General features: G+C 38.5%; 1 protein-coding gene across 7 annotated transcripts in view; it reads right to left on the reverse strand.

Annotated features, from left to right (window-relative positions):
* The window catches only part of HIVEP2 (HIVEP zinc finger 2), a 186,070-nt gene that overhangs the window by 72,782 nt on the left and 93,478 nt on the right, over window positions 1–19,810 (reverse strand). For all 7 annotated transcript variants that reach the window (XM_053663419.1, XM_053663416.1, XM_053663415.1 and 4 more), the window contains exon 2: window positions 9,672–9,783. The gene's annotated coding sequence lies outside the window, so the exon portion shown is untranslated. The remainder of the gene's footprint in view (window positions 1–9,671; window positions 9,784–19,810) is intronic.

Genomic DNA, 19,810 nt, shown 5'->3' on the forward strand with positions numbered 1-19,810 from the left:
TAAAATGAAGCAAGAAGAGATAATAAAAGAGTAAAAATAAGGTTTACTCTGCCATACCTCAGTCCCAGTGGTCCTTCCCACTTCTGAGTTTGCTTGCTGGTTGAAAAAAATCTTGACAGTGTTTTTTCACTGTCAAGGTAGAAGACATCCCTACATTTGGGGAATTCCTGAGAATATTTAGAATATTTACCTGTACACACAAATAAACATACTGACCCTATCCATCCAAGGCTTCTGATAGGATGGGAAAGGCAGCCTGGTAAAACATGATGCCAATTCTGTAGTAGGTAAAATCTGATGAGAATGTATGGCAATTTCTTTAGAATCTCTAAGGAGTCCTACTACCATTAATCTAATAACTGGATTCCTATGTTCTAGCAGGTTAAACACATGTAGGGTTTACAATGGTAGGAAATAGCTCTGAGGGGTGATAGCAGTAGCATATAACACATCATAAATGTACTTTCACTAAGCCTCTTTCTATAAAACAGGAAAATTTACTTATATTGGCCCATTTCCTGTAAGGATAATGTAGTTTATTTAAAACGTTGCATGTTTTTTTCTCTACCCACTTATATTTCCTGGTCTCCAGCCTAGAACAGAATAGGAAATCAGCAGACATTTATTGATTGAGTGGTCAAGTAAGTGAATGGGTGAACTGATGGATGGATGGATGAATGAATGGATTATAACTGTACTCACACATATCATGCTCATGTACAACCATGCATTTGTGGGGTCAGGCAGCAATTATTTCTTCTTCAATCCCTGTACTCTTTTGAATTCCTCTCCTTTCATTCCTTTTAAATTATAGGGTGGTCCGTTATCATTTCAAGTTGCCCTTTGTAATAATATGGGTGTCTCTGTAAAAGTTCTTGTATTTGCCCAGTTTGCTATAATGATTGATTTTAAAAAGCACAACAAAAACAAAAACAACCAAGAAATAAATCTCATCACTTTACATTCTAGTGTTATTCACCTTAATAAAGCAATTTAAAATTTTTATGTATTATTCCTAAAGCTTGAACTGTTAATAATGTCCCTGCAACCCCCTGTTGGATCATGGCACCCCTGCCCTGTTTCCTGGGGTGAAGGTGGCACAGTGTGCCTGCCTGCAGATGACTGCTCGTCTGTTTATTGGCACATACCCATCCTTGAGGACAGGAAAAGGACTGGTGTGTGTGCGCGTGTGTGTGTCTATGTGTGCACTCACTTCCCTGGATTGTTCTGCACGGAAAGTTCCCTCCACACGGGCAAGGAGCCAAGGAGAGCCCGAGGACTTCCCTGACTCTGAGCCAAGGGTGTGGAAAATGTGTGCACCCCAATCAGCTGGGTGCTTCAAGGGAAGGAGTGGGAAGGAGGAAAGAGGAAGAGGGAAGCTGGCAGGAAGTGTTGAAATCTTTTACTTGTGAGAAAATAATCCAAAAACCTAACAATTTTGAAATAGTTTAAAGTTTGCAAAGACTTCTCAGGACTAACAAACACATTCTCAAGTGATGCCTCTAAATACAGTCAGAGCTCTAAGATCTACTGTGGTTTGTATGAACTCGATCCATTAAGGAGAAATCACTGAGGAAGCTCAGCCTTTTCTTTCCCTGATGTAGTTTAATTACTTCTGCAAGATTAGTAATAACCCTTAGCATGTTTCCACCCTCTACCCTACTGAAACTTTCTTCAAAAGCCATCCCACAACCCGTACCCTGCAAAATACAGCGGCCCTCTCTTTGATCATAACATTATGATGACTTTGTAGCACTTTACACTGTTGAAGATGCCTTCCTTAAATACAGAGCTGCCAGCCCAGGATCTGACGCAGAGGAGGCAGTAACAGCCCTTCTGTCCATAAAGCGCCTCTCCTCTTAGCATGGATGCTTGCCTCTCTTGGTTTTCCAACATTTCTGACAGCAAAAATACTTTGGCGTTCTCTATCTGATCTTTAATGTCGAAGCATCATCTCGTCTACATGCCACCCCACTTTTCCATAGTCAGAATTAAGGACTCTCTTCTTGTGTTCTCAAAACCCTTTGCTCTACCCCTGTTATTGCACTGGTCATGATCGGCATGGATTTTAGTTTTCTGAGTATATATTTTACACCCCAGACTAGATTTTCAGCCACTTGAGAACAGGGCCATCCTCATTTTTCTCAGTATACACATCTAGTCTCAAGCACAATGTCTTGTACCTGGCTGGTTTTCCATAAATGTTGATTGGACGCAAAGGTTTACTGAAATTCTTGAATGGAATTTTAAATTCCTTCCTGTTTCCCACCCTCAAGTAGCCAATCACACGCCATAGCCTATCGGCAACTTAGTGTCTCTTCCACCTGTCCCCTCCTTTGTAATCCCATTACAACCAGCCTAGTTCAGAACCTTATTACCTCCCATGGAGACTATCCCAATAGCTTCCTAAGTTGTCTCCCTCCAAGTTTTTACTTCTTATTGGTGAGGTACAATATATTTCAAAAATAGAATCCAATCATGTTGCTCCTTAGCTCAAAAGGGGTAAAGGTTCTTAAATGTCTAACTAACTGATATGCTAATTACAAATTCAAAGTCCTCTCTGCTCCACAGATTTCTTGGTATTCTTCTTTCCTCTTCTTTCATGGCTCCTCTTCACTTACCAGCGCTGTGTTCCAAACACACTCTGATACTTTTTATTTTATTACAGCACCCGTAGTCTCCATCCTATCTCTTTGCCCATGTGGTTGTCATTCTCTCCACCTGTCAAAACCTCACCTATCTTTAAAGACTTCCTCAGGAAACACTTCCTGATCCCCAAGCCTTTCCTCCACATTGTCACAAGAAGATGTATATGATTCCTTTCTCTGAATTTGCAACACATTTTATTTATACCTTTCTCAGGGTGCAACCTAGGTCTCTTACATCCAAGTTCTGCATCTATTAGAATTATCTATTTTTTAGGTTTATAGGCCACTTGAAAGCTAAAATGCAGACTTACTCATCACTGTACTGCTCCACACCAGAACACTAAATTTCATGTAGCAGAAATGCCATAAATATTCATTGGATTTAATCGAACTAAAGCTTTTACAAATAGCCAAGAAGCTCAGGTTCCCTGTAAGAAGGATGAGGCCCAGGCCAACTTAGTGTTGGCTTCTGCGATGATTGGTATTCTCAAAATTTCCACTTAAGGCTGATGACAGAATCAAGCTCTGCTACAGTCAATGAATAATTTATTTGTGCACAAGACATTCTGTTAATGGAAATCTTTTTATGGCTCAAGAACTGAAATATATTTACTGCCCTATAGTTATTAAATGTTTGCTTTAATCATTAATACACAAGGTAGGGGCAAATGATGATCATTACCATGACATGGCCTGAAACTGCATTAATCAAGAGAACCTCTTCTAAAATTCAAAAACTTCTCAGTGAACGGGAAAGGGGGAGGAGGTGACGCGGAGGCCTGCCAAGTCATTGCCACCACCAACCAAATCTGAGAGCCTAAGGATTCTGTTGTTAGACACGCCACCCATGGAGGAAACAGCTTTAGATTCTAACAACTTGCACATTTTTTCAGTTTCCGTGCTCAAGTAAAATCGCCCTGCTTCCCTTGAACTGGATTGCCTCAACCGAAAAGTACAGCAAAGAAGAAGTGCACGTGCCTGCGCGTTCCCCGGGTTTCCGAGCCTGTCAAAAAACGTTCCTGCGCTGTGCTGTTTCAGCAAGTTGTGAGATGACAATGGCCATGCTCCTCAAAGGGAAAAGAGAGCTATTTTGCCCATATGTTTTTCTTTTGGGAGGCCGAAAGGCACACTTCTGGCTGTTGTGAGTGCTCTGACAAGTACACATGTTCCTGGGGAGGTGACTTTGCAGGAGGTGGGGGGGGGTGTTTGGCAGGAGGAAAGTTGAGAAAACCTAAAACCATCCTAAGCTCTTGGGAAACATTTAAGGAGCTGGAAAAAGAGCAAGAAGAGGAAGAAGACTCACGTCTTTCAGTGAATTCCTGTTTCCAACAATAAACCCTCTTTAAAAAATGAGAAGTCAAGTACATGCTTCTCATCTACTTTTACCTCCAACTCAAGTGGTATACAATCACATTCATCCTCCTACCGCCCAAACCAGCTTCTTCTCCCTTTGTTCCTTTTTCTGTAAAGTGATATTCAAACGCCCGGGCTCAAAGCCTGGTGTCATCACTCACAGTGTCCCCCAAGGGGCACATGAGTGTGTGCACACACACCCCTACTCTACCCAACCAGGCAGTCCTGCCCACTCCCCCCTCCTTTTGTCTGCATCCTGTTGCTCTTCGTTGTCACCACTCGAATTCAGGCCCTCCGCACCCGCCCAACTGCCCACAGCCTCAAGTCAGGGGGTCAGAAGGTTCTCTGCATCCACCTGGCAAACTTCCAAAGGACAAGTCTGGGCACTGAACCCTTGGGTACATGGAAACCAGGGACAATTATTGGAGGCAGTGACCTGTGGAAATATCAGGAGAATCTTGAGGAAAAGAATTTGAGTTGAAAGGAGCCACAAGGGCACCATGATGCCAAGCCTGAGATGTGAGGAATGAAGGAAGAGACAGGAAGAAGTCAGAAAGCATTGCCTAAACCTGGGATGCAAATGTTCCCTGAAGTTTTCCAAACAGGGCTTTCATCTCTGATGTATGTGTGGGAAGAGAGGGAAAGGGCACAACAGGAGGTGACAGCTCTTGTGTGAATTAATGTAAGTGCCTCCTAAATGTCTTCTGTGCCTTCAGGAACTCTAGCACCCACTCAGCCCACCCTCACCTCCACCCCCACGCCACTCAGCACAACCTGGCAGGAGCCGTCTTCCGCCAGTGCAGCTCTGACTCCATCACTCTGCTGCTCAGAAATGTTCAGGGGCTTCCCACCACTGCGGGCCAGACGAAATGTGAAATGCGTAGCCTTAGCTGCAGCTCCACATCAGCTCCCAGGAAGCCTTTAGATTCAGAGGCCACATTCTCCTTTTTCTCAGTGAATCTCATCAGAGGTCAATTGTTTTTGTCCCCGCAGTCAAGATAAAGACAATGAAACATGTTTGTAAGTGAAATGTGGGAATCTTTGTCTTGTCTTGGTTAGGGAAGGGATTTTTGTTATTTCACTGTAAGAAGGATTTTTTTTTTTGCATTCGAAAAGAACACTAAAAAAGCACATAAATTTGTCCTTATGGCTCTGCTCTGGATAATTTAATAAGTATCAGACTTGCTGATTCATCTCACTAATATGATTAAAATTAAGTCTGTGCCCAGATATCAATTTGCAGTCCCCAAATAAATTGTAAAAGAAAACACACAACCAAATATTTCTATTAAATTAAACAAATATTTATTGAATAGTTACCATTTTTTCCAATCACCATTTTCAGGGTCGAAGAGGACACGGATAAAAGGAAGACAGAGTCTTCGCCTGTGAGCTGTTGCAGCGCAGTGTGTGAGATAAAAACCTCCCCCAAATCATTTCCTATAAAGCATGGGCACAGATATATACGCACAAGGAATGACAGGGGAGAAACGTCAAGTGTTAAAATGACTTGGAGAGGAAAGAGATGAAACATGAAGATCTCTAAGTGGGCGATTTTGTCCAAGTCCCAATTTAGTCATTTATGATGAAACCTATAATTGCCAAGGGAATCAGAGTTCCACAGACCAGTCCTGGTCTATAAAGCTGTTGCTTGAAGTTTGAGATTCTCAGAACAGGGGCAGTGACTGGGTGAACTTAAGAGTTTGTATTACCAAGGAAGGTACAGGTGGGATGCCCCCAAAATTCCCTGAATTAAAGAGCTGTGACTCTTCCCCCAAACTCCAATACGGCTTCTGTTTCCTTATATGATTCATACTAAACAGAATACAGTGACCACATCAACAAAATTCTGATATTTGAACCCTGCCGGCCAACATGGCATGCTGTCTGAAGTGAGGAAAACAGAATTCTGGTTCTACGACTCACCGATACTGTAACTTTGAGCAAATCATTAAGTTGTAACCCCAAGGAGCCTCTACTTCTTCATACACAAAACAAAATGTGAGTCATATCTATATAGTATCTATTGCCTTTAGTGAGATAAAGTCACATTGGAGCCATTTGTAAACTGTAAAGCAGTACCCAAATTTCAGTTCATCAGAGAAATGAGGCATAGTAGGATCACTAAGTTGCACTGTGTAGGTTTTATGTGGTGAGATGAGAGATTCCTCCACACAGCCGTCCTACGCTGCAAGCTGAGGAGAGGAGATGGGAGGAATGACAGGCAGGAGGGAATACTATGAAATGATAAAAAAGCAACCCACAGTCAGATTTTCAGATGGCTACAGAATGCTCGTGGAGCAAAATGCTTTTTGCTGGTACCACTGGCTTCATGAATGCCTGCTGACTGAATGATGAATTCATAAACGGGTATAGAATGTATAAGGGAATCAAGGTACAGCTGAGTGACAGGCTTGAAAACAACGCAGGAAGAGTCAATTTTTATAGAAGAGGGTAAGAAAAAACTGGGGGAAATCAATCCGTGCGCCTAGCAGCAAGGGGTTCTACTCACTCAGACTGTAATGGAAAAACAGACAACTGTCCTTATGAGTTGGCCATAAGCGTCCAAACATTTCACATCAGTTTAGTAATAATCAGAAATACTGCAACTCTATTAAGTCACCTTAAAATATGGAGAACCCAAAGAGAAGGACTGTATACACCTAAACAGCTATAAAAATGACCCTATGTAAAAGGAAACATTTTGAAGGTCACAACACCTTACAGCTTTACAAGGTATACTCTGTATTATATGTAATAGCAGCAAAAGGTATACCAAACCATAGAGAACAGATAGCAGATCTTATCTGCAAACTTATCAGATCTTTATAAGACCTGCTAAAATGGTCCAAGTAGAAAGAATTACAAGTTTTCTATTTTCCATATTGGTGTAAGTAATGGCAAAAAACAAACACACAAACAAACATCAAAAGGCAATAACAGAAGAAAAAGGAGCAGATGGGTGGATGAACAATGCGTTTGGGACATCACAAAATACAGCAATCTCCACAGAAAATAAAATATTTCAGATATATTAATTTAAAGTAAGACCGAATAACTTCTGATTCCAAAAATTACTGTCATAACCGTGTAATTCTCAACAAAGTAATTACTGCTCTGAAACCCTATTTCCTCAAATGAATGTGGGTTTTTAATTCTTACTTTGGAACAATTTAGCAGCTACAGCAAGAACTTGACTCTGTGGAACATGCCCAATGAAAGCTAATAGTTTTCACCTTCTCTCTCCTCTTTTCTAGGCTTAAAGAAGAAATACCACTTACACAATTCTTAAATAATTACCTCCAATGCCATGAGGGCATATAAAACTGAGGAGATAGTTAAGAGTTCATAGTTCAGCTAATATTATCTTAAAATGACTAAGGTCAAGGTAAGTCAAAGTACTGGTGGTGACTTGAAGGGAAATGGCAGAATATAAAAAGCCATATTATTTTATAGATAATATAATTTGCATTCACTATCTTTAAAAAAAAAGTACTATACAAGGAAGAGTAATCTAATGGTGAGGGTTTTCCTTCTTGCAAACTGTTTTGTATTTACTACTAATTTGGAATGGGGAACACTGGACACATTTTTAAAATTTATTATTTAAAAAATCCTCATTTGGGCTAATGGACAAGGCCAGGCGAACAGATAAATCCCCAAGGGACTGCTGATCACGCGAGGCATACACAGCATGAGAAGAGCTTACCAATTTCATGTGAAATGTTTCCTTGCCCAAATAAGTATTTGGTTTAATTGAGAAAATGTACTCATCTCCATGGGTTATGTCCATGATGATAGGCTAAAGAACTAGTCACATGGTTAGTAAAATATAATTATGGTCATGTTTAAACAATGATTGTGACCATTACCACTATTAATCACTACCATCACAATCACTACCAGTTACTGAGTCCCCACTACCTTTCAGGAACTTAACCCTCATATAATCTTATGAATGAAGTAGCATCCTAATTTAATTCAAAGAAACAATTCTTTTAAAACACAGTGACCCCAATGAGCTGACTTCACCAGAGCCTTCCAGAATTCCCAGTGCAATAAGCAAGGAAGAGGCCAGCCATCCCCGGTGCCCAGGTCGTGTCTGTCCTCAGGAGGCACGGACAGAACAGTCTCCTAAACATAATTTAAACCAGGTCCTGCCAACCAGACAAGTGCAACACTGTAGGGTACTTTGGGAATAATTGTACAAGCCAACCTTGGGAGCAGATGGAAAATAAAATGTGGCAGACAAAGCCATCTAAGTTAGTGGCCCAGAGTATTAATTTTCATCTTCGAACATCTATTATAGCTATTGAAGAAATTACGGCTTTGCTTTTGAAACTCTTTTTGACATTTCTCTTCCTGATGGGTTTTTCCTCTAACTTCCTTGTGTTCCTTTAATTATCCACAAAAGTTTCCGAATGGCACCACGTGCCCATAACAATGGAAATTATTGGTCACAAATGAATCTGTGACCCGAGGGTCATGAACCTTATAGGCCAAATGAAAAGACTCCCGGGGTTTCCACACTTGCTGGTTCCACACTCACTGGATGTTCAGAGGCTGCACTAACAAACCAAGTTCCAGGACAATAGCTTCAAGAGAGATTCTTTTAGACAAAAGGAAGGCAGTTGTCATCGGCATTGTATAAACAATGCAACTGTCTCCCCGAAAAACCATCTGACCTCATCATGTCTTAACATGTCCACAGGTAAAGCAGATACTATTAGTTTAGTTTCGAAGTCTGCTCCCCACGTGATTAGACACTTTCCTCTCTTATTCATTATATTTCATCATGTTTTGAAGTAGCTCTAATTTATTCAGAGGAAAATCAAGCTGCACAATTCAGAAATGTGAATAAAATTTAGTATTTCAGAAGCTCAAATCCTGTGATTGAAGAATACAGTTTTTTTCCAAATTTTCTGTTACTCTGTAAAGGGTTAATTAAAACATGAGTTTGCCTGGAATTTTAAAAAATTACCAAACCTTAAAATCAGTATCATTTAGAATTCTGATGCCAAAAATCTGTTTGACAGAGCAGGTTTTACTCTCCTGACATTTTAACAGTAGCCAAAGTCCTGTTCACACTAAATGCTGGCTTGGCAGCACCAATAATTTTCTAAAAGCCTGAACTCCTCCTGGTTTGCAGTTTTCTACCTCAAGAGCTTTTTGCAAAAACAGTGCAATAAGGAAGTTGAATTGAGACAGTCCTGAAGATATCTATTCCTATCACAGAAACAAAGATTTCTGTACAATGTTAATGGTTTAAAATAAAAAGAGTTACCGATTTATTCACTTTACCTTACATTTGACTCTGACACAATACAGCACAATCACACACAAACATCTCACTGTGAGTGAAATTTGACAGTTTCACATTACCTCAAATATTAAAAGCAAATAATCATTCAAAGAGTAAACAGAGAGATCTGGTTCCAAACTATAAATGACAACATTTTGTAATCTCATCCTTTGAAACAGGAAGTTTCCAGAAATATGGAGAAACTTAACAACATGTTTATTTAGACAGCATCCCAGACTTCTTTCACAGGTTTTGAGGGCCTCGAATTATTACTGTCAAATTTTTATGTAAAGCTTAATTGCTTCTTTGAGAGATCTTTCCAATAATTCTAAAACCAAACCACATAGAAGACACTTGATTCAACTTACCCAACTGCTGAATGTTAAAAAACTGGTAAGAGTGTTCCAATCAAATCAATTCACTTAATTTTTCAAGTAGATCTGATTACTTTCGTCTTTCAAAAAAAATCAAAGACTCCACCTAATGAAGAAAAAACAACAAAGAATAGTATTTAAATCAGAGCAGCATGATATGATTTATACATTAGTAACACAGAAGTCAAATCAAATCATTGTTGTAGCGCCTCCCAGCTACTACACTACTTAAAACTACAAAACAACAAAAGCATCTGCCAATTAAATTAAATTTTTCAGTTTGGGGTAAAATGAATGTTCAAGCATAGAGAAAACCATAAACTAGCCCAACAGCATGAGAGCAGAAGAGTTTATTTTCAGTACTGATTGGAACATGGAAATGATGAGTATATAATATCAGTTAGGGTAATAAAATTAGGCATGAGGGAAAGATACAGATGACTGTTTTGGAATTCAGATACAAATGACTTTTGATTCTTATTAATTTATTAATGCAATAAAAATGTGTGAGTTGCAGTTCCTTAAAGCTGTTAAGGTCTACGAACTATTACCCAGATTAATCATTTGGAGAGAACTCACTAAGATGAATTTTCAAATCATTCTTAAAACGTTACACTTTGTCTCTCACAGAAAGAGTTTGCTAAAGACCCAAAAAGAGCTTGATTATGACTTATAAGTAATATCAGTTAATTTTATTCATTTTACTAGTAGGTACACCTTTTCTGAAGCCCAAATATAAAATTATTATCTGAGCTCCCTAAGAAAGGCTGAGAGAAAGCAAGCTATATCTCAATTGGTGAGGTCCTAAAACAAATTGGAATGCTGGGGGGGTTGACCAGAAGAATGAGACAAAAAATTGGACGGCTTCCAGCTCCCATATTTTACCGTGTATAATGCACCCCCATGTATAACACACAGCCATGCTCTTTGTGCATTACACACAGCAAAATGCAGTAATCCTGAGTCAGGTGCCCCAGGCTAGAGTTAGCACTTTAACGTGAAATACAACCATATCCAAGTGAAGGTACACAAACCTATTCTAACACCATAAATACATGATTTTTAGTATACAATTTGAAATTAGCCGCAGACTGTCACTCCCCCAGTCCCACTCCATGTGCTAGAAAAACTCCTTGATAATTATCTCAGTTAAAAAAAAAAGGATGAGATAGATTTGCTATCCACCATTGGAAGGGAGATGCTCAAACACAAAACTAAACAAAATTGTTCCTAACAATGAAGATAAATAGCAATTATTGCACAAACCAGATAGAAATCCAGAGTAGTCATGGAACTAGGTTTCCAGTTCTAAGACGACCTATGTCTAGCTTCCTGTCTGACTGCTATTCAAGAAATAGTTATCTAGCAAACTCGTTTGTGTATGGTCTCAAAAGATTTATTTATTCAGTGGTAGTCTTTGTTATTATTTTATGGTTCTTGCCATAAGTATGACAAGACAAATGTCAAATGGCTTGGTTATTTTAAACTATACTCTCTCAACAAATACAGGCACCTAAACAATGAACTGCAAAATGACACAAAATGATATAGTCATTCTTCACATTTGAACATCTAGAGCTGCAAAAATAATTTTTTATTTTTCCAGGTCCTTCATGAAAGAATTAGAAAGCCTCTTTTCAAATAATATTTGGTAGCTATATTCATAATATCATCTCTGAATTCTTTCCATGATAGTTTTGTGTTATTATACTATCTACCAACTTAGGTTTATGTAAGTCACTTTCCAAGAAAAAGTAATGGGGTTTCTTCTCATGGTACAGAATGAACTTGAATATTCTTAAGAATCCTTTCTCACTAAAGTGAACACTTGTGAATTGTTGGGGACACTGTAAACTGGTACAGCCACAACGGATAACAATATGGATGTTCCTCAAAAAATTAAAAATTAGAACTATCACATGACCCAGTAATTCCACTTCTGAGTATTTGTATACAAACTCTAACACTAATTTGAAAAAATATATGTATCCCAATGTTCACTGCAGCATGATTTACAATAGCCAAAATATGTAAGCCAACTAGGTATCCCATTAATAGATGAGTAAACAAAGAAGATATGATACACACACAATGGAATATTATTCAGCTATAAAAAAGAATGAAATCTTGCCATTTGTGACAACATGGATGAAACTCAAGGGGTTTCATGCTAAGTGAAATAAGTCAGACAGGGAAAGGCAAATACTGTATGATTTCACATCTATGCAGAATCTAACATACAAAATAAACAAACAAAACAGGAACAAACTCGTAGGTACAGAGAACAAGAACGAACTGATGGTTGCCAGAGGGGAAGGGGGTCAGGGGACTGGGCAAAAATGGTGAAAAGGATTAAGAAGTACAAACTTTCTGTTATAAATACAGTCATGGGAATGTAAAGTACAGCACCGGGAGCGTAATAATATTGTAATAACTATGTATGTGTCAGGTGGTTACTAGACTTATCATGGTGATCACTTTGTAAGGTATACAAATGTCTAACCACTGTGTCTTACATCTGTAGTTGGCATATAATGCCAGCTACAATGAAAAACTAAGTTCTAAAAAATTCTTTCTCACTAATTTTTCAATGTATAATATGAAATCGACCAGTACCAAAGTATACATCCACCAGTCCCCTTTCTGTCTTTGTTTATTTCTTAGGTTAAGTATGATTTTCTTTAAAAATATGTAGTTCTTGCTTCATAAAAGAACTTAAATTACTTGAGCATGGCCAGTCATTGAGTATTTTAAAAGGTCATTCACCTGTAACATAGCAAATATGCTCTAGTTTCAATCTAACTATGGTTATCTGAGCGGCCAGTGACTTCAGATTATCTAGAAATTTTTCAATGGTGATACATCACCTTACATCACACTTCCAATGCAGCAAGTACAAAATATATTAGTCTCCTGTTTAGCTAATTCCATTAAATGACTGCCCCCAATTAGCCCCAGAAGATACAGATCAGTTACTTGTTGAACAGGTAAGCCTCAAGTGTGCAAACATCAATACAACATTCTTTAGAAATGTTCATTTACTTAGGAGTGAACAGTGACAGTTGAGATATAATCACAGGTTCCTTTCAATTTTTATAGGACACAGCAGTGCAACCCCTAAAATAATTTTATAACCTGATTAAAGCAGTTGAGTCTAAACTTCCTTACCTTCCATTTATTTTTATTGTCTGCCTCATCACACTGAGAAAACAAACTGCTTGTTTTATTTCTCAGACAAAACAAAAACCCCACCTCAGTCAATTCTGGCTCCATAAGAAAATCTAAATAGATTTTGCTGTGTTTTTGGCCCAAACATTCAGGAAAAAAATATTTTGTTTTAACTTTTTAATTCAATTTTTGTTTATTTACTTTTAGAAACAAAACTAATTATCATGTTCCAGTGTATTATTTTGTATATGGATATCATTATTGCTTTCTAGAATTACACTTTTAATGCATAAGCATTAATAAATGAATTAAAGACATATAGATACAGGATTAGTACTAGCCATGTATAATGCACATCCTTATTTTTCCCTCCAAAATGTGGGCAGAACGTGCACATTATACACAGCAAAATATGGTAGATCTGAACTTTGCATTTCCATCAGTTACATGGTGTAAACAATGGAGTAATTTATCATTAGGTAATATTTGATAATGCTGTCACTAATGGGTCTATTTCAGTTGTTTGCATACAATAAATCAGATGTGCCTACAATGTTAGACTTAGGTAGCTGAATGGGTGACTCCTTGCAGCACCCAGGAGCCACGCTTCCTGAGTTGACCTGGATACCCTGGAAGCACTTCAGCTATATGTGCTGTTGGGACAGTGAACACAGTAAATCAGATCTTTCAGGAGCACTTTAGGGCAGCATATTTTAATGTATCTGCAGCCCTGGACTCATCCTTAGTGACCACCAAATACTCTCCCTTTATTGACTAGGAGACCAGGGTCCAGAGGGTCACAGTCACTTGCCCAGAGTCATGCAACTGGAAGACAGGTTTCCTACTATTGCACTATTTTCCCCTTTACACATGACAGAGCGTCTTTGCCTCCTGTAGGCAAAAGCTCAATTATATTTAGCAGGAGTTTACTGAGCACCAAGGATGTTAAAGATGCTTCTCAGTTTAAAATGGGAAAGAAATAAGTGCAAAGTGAATGAGAATAGACCCACACATATTATAGGCTCCATAACATCCTCTTCGTCACGGTTCTAATCAACTCTCTTATTTGCAAACCAAGTTTAAAAAAACTGGCCAAGGAGAATAAGGAGACTGAAAATACCTTGAGACATACACATCTAAGATGCGGCATATTTTGACAGACTACATGGTAACATTTGGAAAGCAATACTAATGCCCAGGGTTAGCACAGCTGTCTTACTTAGTAATTTATATTAATCATCCTTATAAATACATAACAACATTGAAGACATTTTCAACCCGAAAAACACCCTTATTCCTACCACTCAAGCACAATTATTTTCACTTTTAAAAATATTAATCTAGTATTTATTCACCCCAGGTAAGCATATTTTCACATAGATATTCTTCTAATACATATGTAATTATGCATCCTCATTTTTTACTGAACATTTCATGAAAACATTCTATATTTCCATGTAATTCATATAGTTCTCATTTTTACTGGCCATATAATATTCCACAGATTTAGCATGCTTAGTCTTTTCCTTAATCATTCCTGTATGTGAGAACATTTCAGATGTGCTCATTTATTTTTAACACTAGAGATATGTTTTTTCCTTAAAACAAGAGAAATATACTCAATATATGAAATGGTATAAATACTTATTGACTTCAAGTTTATAGGCAAATTAATGTCAAGAGATTGAAATTATTTATAAAGCTACTAGCAATACATGAGCATTCAACTTTCACCAAACTTCCTCACTTTGTATGTGATTAAACTTTGGGTGATTTACTTCATGTAAAATGGCATTCCAGGGCTGCTTTTTTATTTTAATGGTAACCATAATTACACTCTTATTTTAAAATAATTTCGACTTTTATCTTTAGTGAAATTATCTATTCATACAATTTGACTATATTTAGGTTCTATTTTTTCTTATGAACTTAAATGGGTTTTTAATATGATACATATATTGATTTTTCTACAAATTCTTCTGCAAGTGTATTTTTAGATATTTAACCATTTAATGTACCTGGCATGTATTTGGATCCACAGTGTGAGGTACATATTTAAATATTTCAGACAAATCCCAAGTTACCCACAATACTATTTACTAACCGTACTATACAATGTTATAACATTTTATGTGTATACTGTATTGTAATGGGCCCATATCAGGATTCTCCATGACGTTATATTGGTCTATGTATTTAAAATGGAATGTTTATTCAGGCAGTATGCTGTAACTAGCATTGTTTGGCACAGTTTTCAGCAGTTTAATTACAATTGGTATGTTTGAACCCTCTGTGAGGCTGAGCTTCGATACCTTACTCTCTTTTTTCAAATATTCCTTAATATGGGGTTGCCCAAAGAGACTGTTACATTTTCCCCAAAATACAAAACATGTTTTTCATTTTCACCACTATCTTTATTGATTTGGATAGTTTGAGTATAACAGCTATCTCCTGCTATTGGCTTCTAATGGGTGGAGGCCAGGGGTGTTGCTAAACCTCTTCCGATGCATGAGGCAGCCCCATGGCAAAGACCTATTTGGCCAAAATGTCAACAGTACCAAGAAAATTCGCACCACTTTTGACAGTTTCAGTCATAACACCTTCTATACACTGCATAAGTGGGGTTTTTTTGCATTTCAGTTGCATTTTTACCTTTCTTGAAATAATAGAGCATAATATGTCAAAAATGTTGTATATTTTCTTCCATCTTCAATACTAAAATGACTACACAAAAGTTCACCAATTTTGATAAGTTTTTAAAAAATGCACGCTGATATGACAGCTGTCACAATACAATCTTACAAAATTATTTTGAATAGAAGTTAAAGACAACTAAGCACTACTAGAGCCACCATATGAAAAAAATAAACAATACAATCTTACAAAATTGTTTTGAATGAAGTTAAAGACAACTAAGCACTACTACAGCCACCATACAGAAAAAAAAAACAAACATTTGGCCAACCCAGTATTTCCTTGGGTTCACATCCATGCTCACGAAATTTGCACCCATTTTCCCCAGATTATATTATTTGATTAAGTGTATTATTTCCTGTCCATATTCAGTTGTACCCCTCAAAAATTCCCATTAGGAGTCTGAATGATATTGTGTTGATCACACATATAAGCATCTTGTCAATATTCTGTTTTCCCATGTTAAAAACATAGTATATTATAATGCATCTCTACATGTATCATATTTTAACTATTTGATAAACACTTATGTTCTACAAGTCTCTTGGTTCTGTGTCTTTCCTCATTTCCACTTAATTTGCTTAAAAATACTGCATTTCTCCAGTCCAGCAACCAGATTGTGTTAATTCCTCACAAGGGCCCTTGAATCCTTTAAATGCAGGTGAACAATGATGAGACAGAAGACAAGTATTTTAGTCCTGTCTAAAATAAAACATCTCAATTGCCTCAACAAAAGTGAAATTAAACTATGTAAATGGCCCAACCACAAAATGATATCCCATGCAGCCAATTTATTTTTCTTAGTATATTTACAAGACGGAGCCCTGAGTTCATTTAAAACACAGCTACATGGCAGAAGTTACCCAACAGCCTCCCCCTGCCCTCCATCCCAACCAGTGTCTCTTATTCCTGTTATCTGTGAAGTGGGTTTGGACTCAAAGAAATAGAAAAACTAACAGAGAAACGTTAATTACTAAAAATTATACCAACATGCTGTAAACTAAAATTCAACTGAGACCAGTCTGCCTATTGTTGTACATGTTAATTACAACCACATGTTATCTTCCTTGATTTAAAATCCTAGGTACCCTCAAGGAATCTTATACTTTACAAAACCTGTGCTGTGCAGGAAGCATTCCAGAAACTGCAGTGAAAGGGGAAGACAAGCAGACGGGGTGGGAGGGGCAGGCGTTTCTGCACAACGTTGGGCGAATGAGGACAAAGGCTGTTTCCCGCCCACACTTTGGAAGTCACACTGTGTGCCAAGTTGAGTGAAAGCATGAGTGATGTGCTTCTCCACTTTCCTGAAGAAAGAAACGCAGGAAAAAAAATGTGGCAAATATTTAATCTAAGCCTTGTTTCCTGAAAATCTGCAAGTTGCCCACAAATTTTCTTTCCCAGAGTTCAAAATAGCAAGTTGAGTGGGTGTAAGCACTTCAAGTGAAGAAGAAAAAAAAAGGTAACTAAGGAAAAGGAAATCATACTTTTTGCTCCTCGTTTTGAGAATTTTAAGAAGCCTTTAGAGGGAATTTAATGATCCTGGATCTGGTGGTTGTTTTGAATCAGAATACAAATACAGTCCTAATGATTTAAACGAGGCCCTCTGGGCACTTTAAAATCTTTTCTTAGTTTTTTTTATGTTAGGACTAAATTTACAACCTCACTGTTATAGTTAGAGCTGCAGGTTCCCTAAGTCACTACAATACAGAACGGCTTGGAGTGGAGCTTCCTGGGGCCTCTACCCCACCCCCCCGCAGGAAAAGAGACTTTCCTCAACGGGGCTATGAAAACTTTGCATATGAGTCACCAGAAGAGCTTGTTAAAAGGTTGATTATGATTCTGCACGTCTGGTTTGGGGTCCCGGCTGTGAAAGCTCCCAGGAGATGTCGATGCATTAGTCTGAAGTCCACATTTTAGGAAGCGAGGCTCTAGTCTGTAAAAATGGTTTACTAAGAGCCAGACAACAGAAATGACAGCCCACCAATTAAGACTTTTGCAAGGTACCTAACACTGTGCTGGTTGTTATAAGAGATGAGCCAACACATAAAAATTATTTTAAAAATTTAAGTGTCGAATGCTAAACTGTGTGGTAATGATTCTAACTATACCGGCAACTGGGAACAGGAAGTGTTCAGTTGGAGCCAGAATAGCGACAAATGACTTCACAGAGGTCAGACTAAATCAGACCCAGGGCCGAGAGGAAGGTGAGCAGGGGCCAGAAAAGGCAATTCTAGGCCAGAGGAGTGCCTGGGTTCCAATGAGAGAAAACCACGCTTTGTGGTTGTAGATAACATCAAGTGAAACTTTTCACCAGAATTCACTTTTAACCGGGTGAAGGAAAGTTCCGACCTCGGTTAAAGTCTGTAGGTTTGGGAATTATAATGCTGCTCCTGGTCCCTAGGGGAATGGGTGGTCCTGCCTCAGTCTTTTGCAATTTCTCCCCACTGACAACAAGAGGCTTCTTTAGTGACATTATGGGTATAAGCCTGGTAGCACAGAATTACCCTATTTGGATATTAACATGCCTTTGATAAACATGTCTTTAATGATTAAGAATGTTAACAGCATTAGACTATAACTTTTCAGTACAATGGAATTAATAATCTTCCATTAGTGTTTGAATTTTACTTTTAAACTAAAAACAAACTTTTGTCTCCTCTGAGATACTTCAGGATGGCACACACCTACACAACACCCTTGGCTCCGACATCTTCCTCCCCTTTCCTCCCACACTGGCTGACAATGGGAAGAAAACACACCCAGACACCGAGTGAAATTATTAATGAACGATGCCCTAGATTTTTTAAAATCTCTTTAATTTTTCTATCAATCCACAATGTATTGGATATATTGCCCAATGGGCTCAACAGAAACAAAACAGGATTGCCAAGGTCAACATAAATATGAGAATTCAACCTCCAAAGTTTTTTTTACCCAAGAAAATCACAGGGAGAGGAGGGTACCTGTGAGCTGCAGGAGGGAAGGAACATATCTGAAAGAGAAATAGTGCACTGTAGCCTTCCCAGGTCAGGTCACAGTGCACTGAATTCCAGTGACGTCTGCAGCACTGGCAACTTCAGAGCCCATTGTACACAGTAAGAAGTGAGAGATGGAATTCTTGCAAATATTACATTTGCATGTTAGCGTTCAGTGCCATGACTATCAGCCACCGTTCCTTCCATGGTGCTATACTACAGAAGTTCCCAGTGTCTGCTGGAAGACAGAGTTTCAGCAGCAGGCTATGGCAAACCTCTGCAGTTTCCAAGCATCTAGACTTGAACGTTGTAAGATACCTGCTTCACTAGGGCTGTGTTAAATAAGGCCCTAGTATTTAGGATGCACCCATGCAGTTACCTACACCCCCAGTAGATTACCCACATGACACATGGCTCTGACTCATTAAAGACAAGAAAAAGATACAATATGAGGATGCTAAATTGTTACCCATGAATGGCTGCAAAGCACCGAACAGAATGCAAACAGGCATGCCTTAAAAAGACCGGTAAAGCTTGTTTTCTACAAATCGCTTCCCCTTTCTATTCTGAACCCTTTCAGGTGACCTCCCCTAACTAGGTCATAGGATCCTGCAGGCTGCACTCCCCAATCGACTGCAGGAAAGGTCTTTTTCATGCTAGACTGACAAAAATGTAATGTGTGCTCATTAGAGAATTTAGTTTATGGAACCAAACAAACAAATAAAAAACCTTCGGACAATATAAAACTTACTACAAAGAAATCAAGTACGGTTGGGGATTGGATTTTACTAGAATAAACTCTCCATCTGTGAGCTATGCCATTACTAAGTTCATTAAGATACAGTGCAAGGTACTATTATGCCATCTAAACTAGAACAAGATATGGTCTGCTTTCAGTCTGCTGAGACAATTTGAATTAAACTGGCCCTTCTGAAGACAGCTCACCCATGAGAAGCGCCCCCGCCCCACCCCCATCCTGGCCTGAGTTGGCCTTTCAGTTAAGAACAAGGCACAGTCCCTTTTCTGTCTTCCCCAGCATTCATCATGATAATCTCTGTGTTTATGTGTCCACCTGCTTTTAGAATTATCTACAGATATTACCAGAAGTTGCAAGAGTTAAATTTGCAACAGCACAGATGTCTAACCACCCGTCTGGAACGGTGGTGGAGATAGGTTCAGTTAAGAAAGGTTTCTGAGCCAGAATTCTCTTCCTTGCTGCCCAGCCTGCCAGGCCTAGATCAAATGAAGGTCGATGCAATGTCCCCAGAGGAAGCCGTTCGCTCTCTGGGTCGGTTC

Source organism: Artibeus jamaicensis, unplaced genomic scaffold (genome assembly GCF_021234435.1).
Source record: "Artibeus jamaicensis isolate MK-2021 breed Jamaican fruit bat unplaced genomic scaffold, CSHL_Jam_final contig_3176, whole genome shotgun sequence".
Classification (NCBI taxonomy): Eukaryota; Metazoa; Chordata; class Mammalia; order Chiroptera; family Phyllostomidae; genus Artibeus; species Artibeus jamaicensis.